Consider the following 11,221-nt stretch of genomic DNA (forward strand, 5'->3'; position numbering starts at 1 on the left):
AAAATCCATATCCATAATATTACGCAACAATAGATCTTGTTCGACAACCAGATATTATAATTCCTCAATAATGGAGGAGGGAAGAGAACCATTATATTGAAACAAGGAGATTACCATGCCAGAACCAAAAGAGAACTCACATTCTCCCTTTGCACTTTCCCACACCTCAGCCTTTGCCTTCACCCACTACACCTATGGGATCAGGTGTTTTTAGGACATAGCTTAATTTCCCACTCAATGTACCAAATAAACTAAAACAAAAATCCATATCCATAATATTATCAAACAGTAGATCTTGTTCAACAACCAAATATTATAATTCCTCAATAATGGAGGAGGAAATACTGGCCCTGAATTCAATTTCTGAGTGGCAAGTTCTTGTCCACAGTGTCTTGGGCAAGGCGACTTTGCCAGACTGGGATGGAATGTGGGCAGCTCTTAAGCAAGAAGAGCTGAGGAGAGACTTGGACAAGTGTAAACTTGAAGAGAACAACAGCAGTGGATTGAAGCCCAAGGAGGAAGAGAATGCAGCCCTCGCATCCAAGGGGCAGCAGGAGCAGCAGAGAAAGAAGAAGGACGTCTCGAAGATTAAATGCTTCAGGTGTGATGAATTCGGTACTATGCTACAAAGTGTCCTCTCAGGAAGAAGGACAAGGCTGAGAAGCATGATCTGAAGGTTGCAGCCGCGAAGATCAAGGAGGAGTTCGCCATGACAACCCAGGAATCTCCAAGAGGGAGGTGGGGAGATTTAGAGTTGACAACAAGATCCTTGAGGAATCCACCTCTCGGATCAATACCTTGCTACGAGAGCCTAGATCAATAGTAGCAGGATGGACTAGGTCAGTTGATAAAGAGGAGTGTCGCAACGCCAGTTACAGTGGCTAAGAGCTCCAGAGACTGAGTAGCGCAAAGCTAGAGTTGACCACAGTGCAGTTGGCACAGAGCCGAGTCAGCAGCAGCGCAGAGGCTTCAAAGGGTCAGTGTAGAGAATAGCAGCGATCAGAACTCCAGCAACAGATGCATCATGTTGAACACCAATTCAATAATTTGGGATGCTTTTCTGTTGTGGATGCAATAGCAGTAGCAGTTGGAGAAGGATGCAGTGTTGGCAGTGGCATTGTCAATAACAGTACAAATGCAGCATTTGCACAGTAGTTGGTGGACAAGATGTCAGCGATCAGTAGTGCAGAGGGAGATGTTTCAGAGTCAGAGTGATGCTTCAGCAAGTTGCATTAATAGAGCACGTTCCTCGCTAAGAGGGAATGTTGATTTTTGGTAGCATCGGATGTGCTCTAAGTCTCAAAATTTGCAGGGAGGATAGACATGTGCATTCTCCAATACCTAGAAATCGTTTTGGGAAATTCCACCCAGAGACAATTTTATTAAAATAATTAATTATTTTTAATGGGTGCCTAGGTCTAATCTTAGGAAATTAAAATAATTAAAGGGTGTTAATCTAACTGTGGGTGAACCTTCTATAAGAAGACAGAGATTGAATCCAAATGATTTGAGCCATTGATTAGAATCTAATATGGGTCGTTGGTTCTCAACTAGAGGATTATAAGAAGGACATTGATGGGCACCTGGAGAACACGTCGAGTGGAAATCAAAAGATCAAATTTCTGAAGCACAGCAGTTGCCAGGAAGAGAATTTGAAGTGATCTTTTGCAGTGAGGGGCAGGTATAGTTCTAGTTGGAGATTTCTCTTGATTCGGGAATACCTAGCAGAGGAGGCAGAGAGAGATCTGGGAGAGGCAGCACATAGCCAGAAGAGGCTAACGCAGGGTCATGCAGAGGCAGCGTAGGCTGAGACAAAGGTAGCGCAGAGCCTTGAGGAGATCTGAAATTTGCTAGAGGGATCAATTTTTGTAACTGGAAGCCAGGGTGTGAGACCGGGAGAGCAGAGTCAAAATCTCAAAGACAAATCGATCAAGCGGGAAGAGTGACGCAGACCCTAGACAGTGTGACGTTGGGCTGACGTAGTGGCTATGCAGAGACAACGCAAAGGCATCACACTATCACAGGAGACCTTGGTTGATCCAGCCACTGAATGAGGATCAACCAAGGTCTCCTGTGATAGTGTGAGGTAATCTCACTTGTCTCTCTGTCAGTGATATTATATATATTGGATTGCCAGGAGGGCATCCAGAGGTTGTATTCAGAAATTACTACTGCATAGTATCAAAACCCTTAGCTGCTACACCAGTTTTCCCGCATTGGGTTTTTCCGAGGATATTTGTCCAAAAATAACTGTGTAGATGTGTCGTGTATTTCTTTCTTGCTCAGTTTCTTGTTTCCGCATTTAATTTAATGAGTGAAGACTGCAATGTATTCATTTCAGTGTTCACTGTAGGAAACAGTAAAAAAATTTGTTCAGTAATTAACAAATAGGAGAAACATAATCAGTTGTTGCAGTACAAACTTAGGGCTTCCAAATTTTCACATAGAGTTCTTGCCTTAATGAGGTGACTTCTCCCATAGTGCTTACGGGATACAACTCTACCAGTATGTCATAGATTTCTTTTGAAGTTTCGAGTTTAGACACATGGGATGAGGGGATCCTTGATGGATTCTATGAGAATCCTTTGAGCCCTAACTTCCCCTTTATATACTTATCAAGGGCTCATAATTAGCTGACTTGAAAGAGTTGAGCCGACATGTCTTTTTCAGTAGGTTATTTACTCCATTTTGTAGCCGACTTGAAGGAGTTTTTATGTGCTTGGTCTTGGAGGGCTTATATACTGATTTAATGACTCATACAAAATGTAACATACCCAAGAAGGGTCCTTCATATTTGACTTTATGACCAATCCTAAGGACTCATAATAGGAGTCATACTAAAAATAAAATTCCTTGCTCATGAAACCCATGAGACAAGCATTACAATAATAATTTTATTTTTCTTCTTTGCATCAATTACATAAAATCGCAATAACACATGTCATTATGAAGATCGAACTTAGTTACATTTTTCAACATGGTCCAATCCTTTGATTTGTGGTATCTAAAGGAGAAGCCTTAGGGGGGTCTTGATTTGGTTTGACCATAATATTCCCTAAGTTCTACTAGGGCAAACCACCCCTTAAGCTGGAGGAGGGTTGGCCAAAAGTGAGAAGAGGGTTGGTGAGGTGACAATTGGCCCATATTGAGTACGCGAGATCCTGTTGAGAAATGTAACTAGTAGCGGTCTTCATAATGTAACTGGTATTGATCTTCATAATTGTATTTGAGTCATGTACTTATCAAAAGAAAGAAGAGAATTTATTATAAGAGAAAAAATATTTATTAGCATGGGTTTCATGCTTTATTACTTTATTTTTAGGTCAAAGCCTCCATTGAAGGCTTCTAGGGTTGAGTCATGAGTCTATGTCCTTGTCATTATGATCTAGACCCTCATTAGGCATTTTGTATCAAAAAAATGAAATTATTTTTTTGTAATTGGGTCATCTTCTCCTCCACCATCAAGTTAGTCTACCCACTATTCATATCAGACTCAAAGAGCAAATTCAAACCACTATATAGCCAAGCATTCGACCTAGTATGATGGCCATGTAAGGAAGTTTCAACCTGAAGTTGCAGATGGAAGAAAAGGTATGTGAAATCCCTAAAATGAAAGGAAAACTACAGCGAAATAGGAGACAATATCCCAGCTCACACGTGTAAAAGGGATGAAGATTTTGATCTATTGTGGGTATGAAAAAGTTGCAGCCTTGTTATTGTAGGTTCGAAGGTATAGTATTAGCTTCAAAATGACAGAGCAGAGACCTTGTTCACAAGTTTTTTGTTTAGGAGTAGACTTGTGTTGCCCTATGAAGGAATGGGCTAGTGTTTGACTGATTGACTTAGGAGGTTCACTTGATGGATGGAGAAAAGTCTTGGTCTTGGTCAAAGGGTCTTGGTTGTCTCATTTGATTTGGTTCTTGAAAAAGGGAAGAGATTTTTGGGTTTTCCCCACAAGGAAGGGTTTTGCCCTGGCTAAGTGCCTACATCTTGTGTCCTCCTTTTTGTTTGTGATCTTCATTGTTTGGCATTTGTCTTGATAATAAGAACATAATAATTTGAAAGAACTAATGAGAAATCATCACAAGAAAATGTCAACGTAAGAGAAATCAATTTAAGAAAACACTAAGTTGTTGCCTTAATGGATTTCTCAATAAATCCACACTTGAACTTTTGGACTTTATCTCTGGAAGTGTGAGATTTTGTCGTCTTTGTTGGGGATAAAGCCCATTTCCTAAAACACGACATTGAATAAAAATCAATCTTGAAAATCTTTCCATCCAGGCGAACTCTATTGGAAGAACGAACTCCTTGTTCTTTGAAGACTTGATGCTTGTGAGGTGAGATAAGCATCATTGTGAAGGCATTTGACAACTCACCTTGCCAAGTCCACAATTAAAAAGGTATAAATTGTATTTATTATCAGTTTGGAATTTGTATGGATGAAATATGGCTCCTTGGGATTTGCATGTGTTATCCCCTGCATTGAACATTGAGAACATGTTGAGATACCCAAATAGGCCTCCCTATAATTTGATGAGAGGCTTCCCAAATTTGATGATGCCTCTTTAGCTAGTGTCCCATTATCCATATGTCTTGGCATTCATAAGAAACAATGTTACCTGGGAGCGGAAGCGAAAGCGGGGAGTGGGAGCGAAAACAAGTGCGGGAGCGACATTTTCAAAAGCTCCCAGTTTGGGAGCGAATCCCGGAGCAATTTTTATATAATATATATATTTTTTTATATTTTGATACATGTATGTCAACAAAAACATGTAGAATGATGAATTAGATATAAAAAAACATAGATTGATCATTGAACCATATAACATCAATCATCTAGAAGTTATAATCTTCATCAACCACGTCCACAAGTTAGTAGCATACAACATATTGAGTCTCGTGAATCATGATGCATCCATCTTAAAGTTTCAACTTCAAGCTTTCAAAATTGAAAATTAAATATATAACATTTATCATCATTGATCACCAAAGTTGTACTTGTAAGCTAAGTTTAACCATTAAAAGAAATAATATCTAACATGAAATGAAATGTTATAAAATGAATTATGAAATGAAATGAGACAACTTTCACGAAGCATCATATTCATAATTCAGAATAATTACCAATGAGTTATAATTGCCAACTTCAAACTTCAAACTTAAATTGTCACAATCATATATTGTTTACAAAAAATATCATTATGATATGAAAGAGTCAAGACTCAATAATTATGAAAAGTTGAAAACTAATAGAAACTAGAAAAGACAAGTAAACTGTAAATCTATTATCTACTACTTCATGTGGCCCTTGCCACGAGAAGAGTCTGATGTATGAGCAGGTCGTGGTGGTCTTCTAGGAGTCTCCTCCTGCACAGACCGACAACCAAAACCAGAAGGCACATGCCCTCCACGTGACGGTGTAGATGGAGGCGGTGACAACAAAGGAACAAGACTCAGAACTCGAGCATTGCTACTGGATGGTAGAGGTGGCATGGTTATCCTCTGGGTGGTTGTCCCAAACTCTATATGTTGGATCCTCATAAGCCCGATCACAGTAATGACTCAACAACCTCAAGTTGTAGTGCACATAAACCAAGCTTTCTGCCCAGTTTTCATTGAGTCTGTTTCTTTTGACATTATGTATGAAGTTGTAGGTGCTCCAACACCTCTCTGCAGAAGAAGTATTTACAACCTGTGAGAGAACTTTTTTGCCAATTTTGGCAAAAGTCCCTAGCCGCCATATGATTCCCACCATGTGAGAGCATCAAATCTGTCTCTATCTTCCATTGCATGAAAGGTACCAAACAAACCAGTGTAACTGAAGTATCTGCCTAATTCAAGATGCACACTAGCACATTCCTCCCTGTCAGGTATCAACTTTTCTAATGCTTGAAAATATCTTGTAGATACCTCTTTATCTATATGGGGTTTGACCCTAACCCCACCCCCTGGTGCAGGTTGGCCCAACCAAGATGCAAAGTAGTATTTTGGCGTAAGGATATACGCCAAGCAATGTAGTGGAACATTAAGTTCATCCCACCATATACACACACAATCGTGAATCAGTTTATACAAGTTGGTATCATTGTTATGAACAATATCTTTTACTTGCCCCAACATGGTATCCATCTGCTCATACACCTCGCCAATGACTGGTTTATCTGTATTTGCAAACCGAATCATGTGATAAACGGGCTTGGTGAAATCCAATACTTGCCTCACACGTGCCCAAAACATACCATCAAGAGCGGGCTCCTCCACCTGTTCAAAACCTTGCCTATCAGGTGCATTTGTAGCCGTTTCCTTTAATACCTGCCAGTGTGGACTTGATACCATGCTAGCCAATGACTCTCTTACCTTCAAAAGGCGCTTGAAGGTGAGGTAATAGCTACCAAATCTAGTCCTCGCAATCTTCAACAACTCCAATCTTGAGTGACTGCGGAAAAGGCCATGGGTATTGCTATGATTTGTAATAAATTTTATCATTTCTTTGCCTCTCTTGTACAAATCACCAATCCATTTGTATTGTTTGTTTTTGTTTTTAACAATATCATGCATCAAAAGGTTCATTGTGTGAACCAAACACCCAGACCAAAATATGTTGGGGTATTTATCCTCAATAATTTCTCCCACTGCCTTACATTTAGGAGCATTATCAGTGATGACTTGGATGACATTGTATGACCCAATACGCTCAATTTCTTCAAGTAATGGTTCTGCAATGTTGATGTCAGTCTTGAACTTGTCTGAATAATCATATGCTAAAAGAAAGATGGCACCACTAACAGACACAGCAAGAACATTTATCAATGGCTTGCATTTTATATTTGTCCATCCATCAAATACAATGGACACCCCATGGTCAGTACAAGAACTTGTCATTCTATTCAAAGAATGTGATATTTTTGCTTTTTCATGATCAAGTCTAACGGTTCTTGCCTTGTCATACCCAGGGTTTTTGTATCCTTTAGGGGCATCATTTATGGCAGAAACCATTTTGTGCCAATAAGATGAGCGAAGAACATTGAATGGTATCCCACATGCATAGAGAAACCTGTAAACTTCTGAATCCACATCATTCCTACACCCTTCATCAAGAAAATTTGATATGCTTCTACGCCTTAAACATGGTGACCTTGTGCCTCCATATCCACTGCCTTGGGAGGATGTTGAAGGAGTTCTTTGTGCATGTGACTGTGAGCTTGGTTCAAAGAAACCCTTGGAATTTTTAGATTTGTATTGGGCTTCCTCCTCTTCCCTTATGTATTTGGCTCTATCTGCTGCTGACACACCTAAACAAGTTTTGATTCCTATTTGTTTATCTCCATCCCATGGCCTTTTCCCGCAGAGGTGCTTTCTGGCACGGGCGTATGAACCTGTGTAATTATTGTTGCAATGGGGACAATGAAATTTAGTGGTTCCACCCCCCTTTCCTTGCTTCAGGCCTATTAACATATTTCCACAATGGAGTTTGGTCTTGTTTAGTTTTTTGAGTTGACTCATGTTCACTCTCCTCTAGCTCCTCCTCACCGAAGTTTTCATCAAACCCACTATGACCCCCTTCTTCATCCCCTTCTTCATTTTCAACCCTCCTTTTTCTACTCTCCAACACCATAATAACCAAAAAAAGAACCAAGAAGAAGAAAATGCCAAGAAATATAACCATGATGTTTGAATCTGCAAAAAAATGGAATGGGAATGGGAATGGGAGAAAAAAAATTATTTATTTATTTAGTAATGAACATTAAAAAAAAAATTGCTAGAATAGAGCCTACCTCTTTGGCCTCCAATCACCCCTCCTTGATTTCTCTTGCTCCTTGCTCCTTGGCACTTGCTCTCTCCTTGCACCTTGCTCCTTGGCACTTGCTCTCTCCTTGCACCATGCTCCTTGCTCTCACTCTCACTTGCTCTCTCTTGCCCCTCACTCTCTCTTGCTCCTCACCCTCCCTTGTGCTGACTCTCACTTGCTCTCTCTTGCCCCACTCTCTCTTGATCCTCTTACTCCCCTCTTGCTCTCACTCTCACTCTCTTCTAAAATAATGAAATTAATTGGAGGGAGGGTTCATTTATATTCCCTCCCTTTTTTCCCCAAAACCGACGCCTTTTTTTTATTTTCCAGCGGCTTTTTTTGATCCGCATGATTTTTTTCACCAACCGGGAGCGTTTTTTATAGCCCAGGAGCAGTTGGGAGCGATCACTCCAGACCGCTCCCGGGCTACAAAAAACGCTCCCGGAGCGACGGGAGCAATCGCTTCCTAATTCGCTCTGACAATAAGGAGGGAGCAGAAATTTTTTACGGGAACGTGCTCCCGCCCAGAGCACGGATTGGGAGCGGGATTGGGGGGGCGCTCCCCCGCAACACTGATAAGAAATAGTTGAAAATTCAAGGAAAGACGTGAAAATGTCATGATGAGATTTTTTGTTCATTCATTCGCACAAGGGAATAATGATTGGATTAGACACTTTTGGAGTCCAAAGATAATATCCTCATTGGCAACCTTCATTGAATGTTTTCTCAAGTGTTGGGATATAAGATTGGGGCATAAGATAGCCAAAGTTTTGAAGACACGAAGAGCTATTGGCATTCCTAAAGGAGGAAGACCAGCTTGCTTTCTTTGAAGGTCATAAAGGCGCCAATAAAGGAGGAAGACCAGCTTGCTTTCTTTGAAGGTCATAAAGGCATTGCTAAGTATGACGATGAAGATGAAGCACCATAAGTGAGAAAGCTCTTATTCTGCCCTTTGGAGAAACTGAACCACATGATGATGTGTCTGTTGTCCCAAAGCAGCAGTTCTGTCACAACAACAACGGAGATGAAGACATTGCTGAAAAGTTTGAAGAAGACAACACTATTGTAGTTATTGAAGAGTATACATTTCACAAAGAAAACTTGTTTACTTCTCCAGTTTATAACAGCAAGGTTGTTGACCTACGTCATTTGCATGAGTTCATCTCATCAGAGATGAAGACAATGCTGAAAATTTTGAAGATGATAACACTACTATAAGCACCATAAGTGAGAAAGCTCTTATTCTGCCGTTTGGAGAAACTGAACCACAAGATGATGTGTCTGTTGTCCCAAAGCAGCAATTCTGTCACAACAACAACAGAGATGAAGACATTGCTGAAAAGTTTGAAGAAGACAACACTATTGTAGTTATTGAAGAGTAAACATTTCACAAAAAAAACTTGTTTACTTCTCCAGTTTATAACAGCAAGGTTGTTGACCTATGTCATTTGCATGAGTTCATCTCATCAGAGATGAAGACATTGCTGAACACTTTGAAGATGATAACACTACTATAGTTATTGAAGAGTACGCATTTCACAGAGAAAACTTGCTTACTGCTCCAGTTTATGACAGCAAGGTTGTTGACCCATGTCATTTGCATGAGTCCATCTCATCTCACAGAAGAGAAAAGCCTTACTTGGAAATCATTTAATGACTTTATTGTGATAGAGATAGTGAAGCTCATGGTGAAAATAGTTGCATGTGGACTAAGCATACTTGTGAAGACACATCCACTTGTCAATTTGCCTAGGTAGAAAATAAGAAGGAACAAGCTGATAAGAGTCCTAAGTGTGAAGAAATATGGATTTATCATAGCCTAAATGTGCACAACCTTGGTTGTAGGGATATTGCTACACAATTTTGGTGATACTGAGGATATTACTAATTTTGAGATGTATAAGGGTGATGGTGATAGAGAGGATATTACTAATTTTGAGGTGTCTAAGGGTGACGTTGATAATTGTTCTCCAGTTCGTATCATCTATGGAAACACCACAACTCCGGGAGAAGATTTATTTTACAGGGAATTTTGTTTGCTGCCCCAAAGGATAGCCACTACAACTCAGTGTTGGTTAGAACATGTGAAAGCATTAATAATCTGAACTGTAGCATAACCAGTTTGACAAGAATTCTTGGCAAAATTATGGTAGCCCAGATCGTAATCAAGGGGATGACCATCCTTTTAGGTGGTATCAAACATTTTGTAGGTTGCTGATTCTGCACACATTGAAAGCCAAAACCTTGAGGTTACAAAAAAGGTTGAGAACAAGCAGCCTATAAAATGGAAAAAGCATGTTTATAACAATGATGGTGAAGTAAAACTACAACAGATTTATGAGGTTTAAAGGGCAAATTCCCACCATAATGGTGGGCCACAATGTAAGCAGATCCTTGAAAACTGTGACGAGGACAGAACTTCGGTAAGAGATGAGCTGGAAATGACAGAAATGTTCAACAAACCTGAAGCTTTAAAAAGTATCCAATGAGGGAAGCCCTGCTGGCATCATTGAAAAAATTTTGTGGCAAGAATATGGTAGTAGTAATAAGGATTATAACTTCATTCTTGTTGAAATTGAAAAGGCTACACTTGTTGACAAGGATTCATTTTCCCAAGTGAATGCAGAAGAAGACAATGGGATTCACTTGACAGAGCAAGTGCATCAGGCAGAGTTTGGCCATCCACTGTATTCCAGTACATGGCTTGTAACAATTGGAACTGCCTCTATTGTGACCGAATGTTCTTCCACTAGAACAAAGGGAGCCATTAGGGGTATAAAGAGGATCAAACTAGTCCTCGTTATGATGAATTTATAAGCTTTCATGAGAATGTATTCAAAACACCCAATTTGCAGCTCAATCACCAAATGGTAAAGCACGAAACCTTCATGTCAAATTTTAACACCCTCTAAGGGAATGATGGTTGTGACGAAGCTCATTCAAAAGCTCAGTTCAAGGCCGATGCCACTGCAGAACTTTGAAAAAGAACCAAGTGAATGTGTGATTCATGCTCTAGTCTTTTCATCAAGCATGTGATCATCCTCTTATTTTTAAAAGTTTCTTCTCAATTTAATCCCAAAGAGTCAAGACCCTTCAAATTTAACCATAATTTGCTGAAAGAATAATGTTTCAGGAATTTGATCACCTATAATCGGAAGAAATATGAACCTAATACAAGGGAGACAACTATTTGAGAATCTGCAATAAATTTGATGAAAGTTTAAAACATAATAGCAGAGTGGGCAAACAAAAAAGCCTAGAATGCTCAACAAAATCTTATTGAGACCAAGGAATAGATCAAGAAATTGTCTGCAACAAATAAGGAAGGAATCACTACAGAAAGGGAGAATACTAGTCTAAAAGCTTTAGAAAGAATAAAAATGAAGCTATTGGAACAGGAAGAAATAGAGTGGACACTGAAGAATAGGG

This window comes from Pinus tabuliformis, chromosome 3_2 (genome assembly GCF_031772625.1).
Source record: "Pinus tabuliformis cultivar Carrire ecotype Pingquan chromosome 3_2, CPIR1, whole genome shotgun sequence".
Taxonomy (NCBI): domain Eukaryota; kingdom Viridiplantae; phylum Streptophyta; class Pinopsida; order Pinales; family Pinaceae; genus Pinus; species Pinus tabuliformis.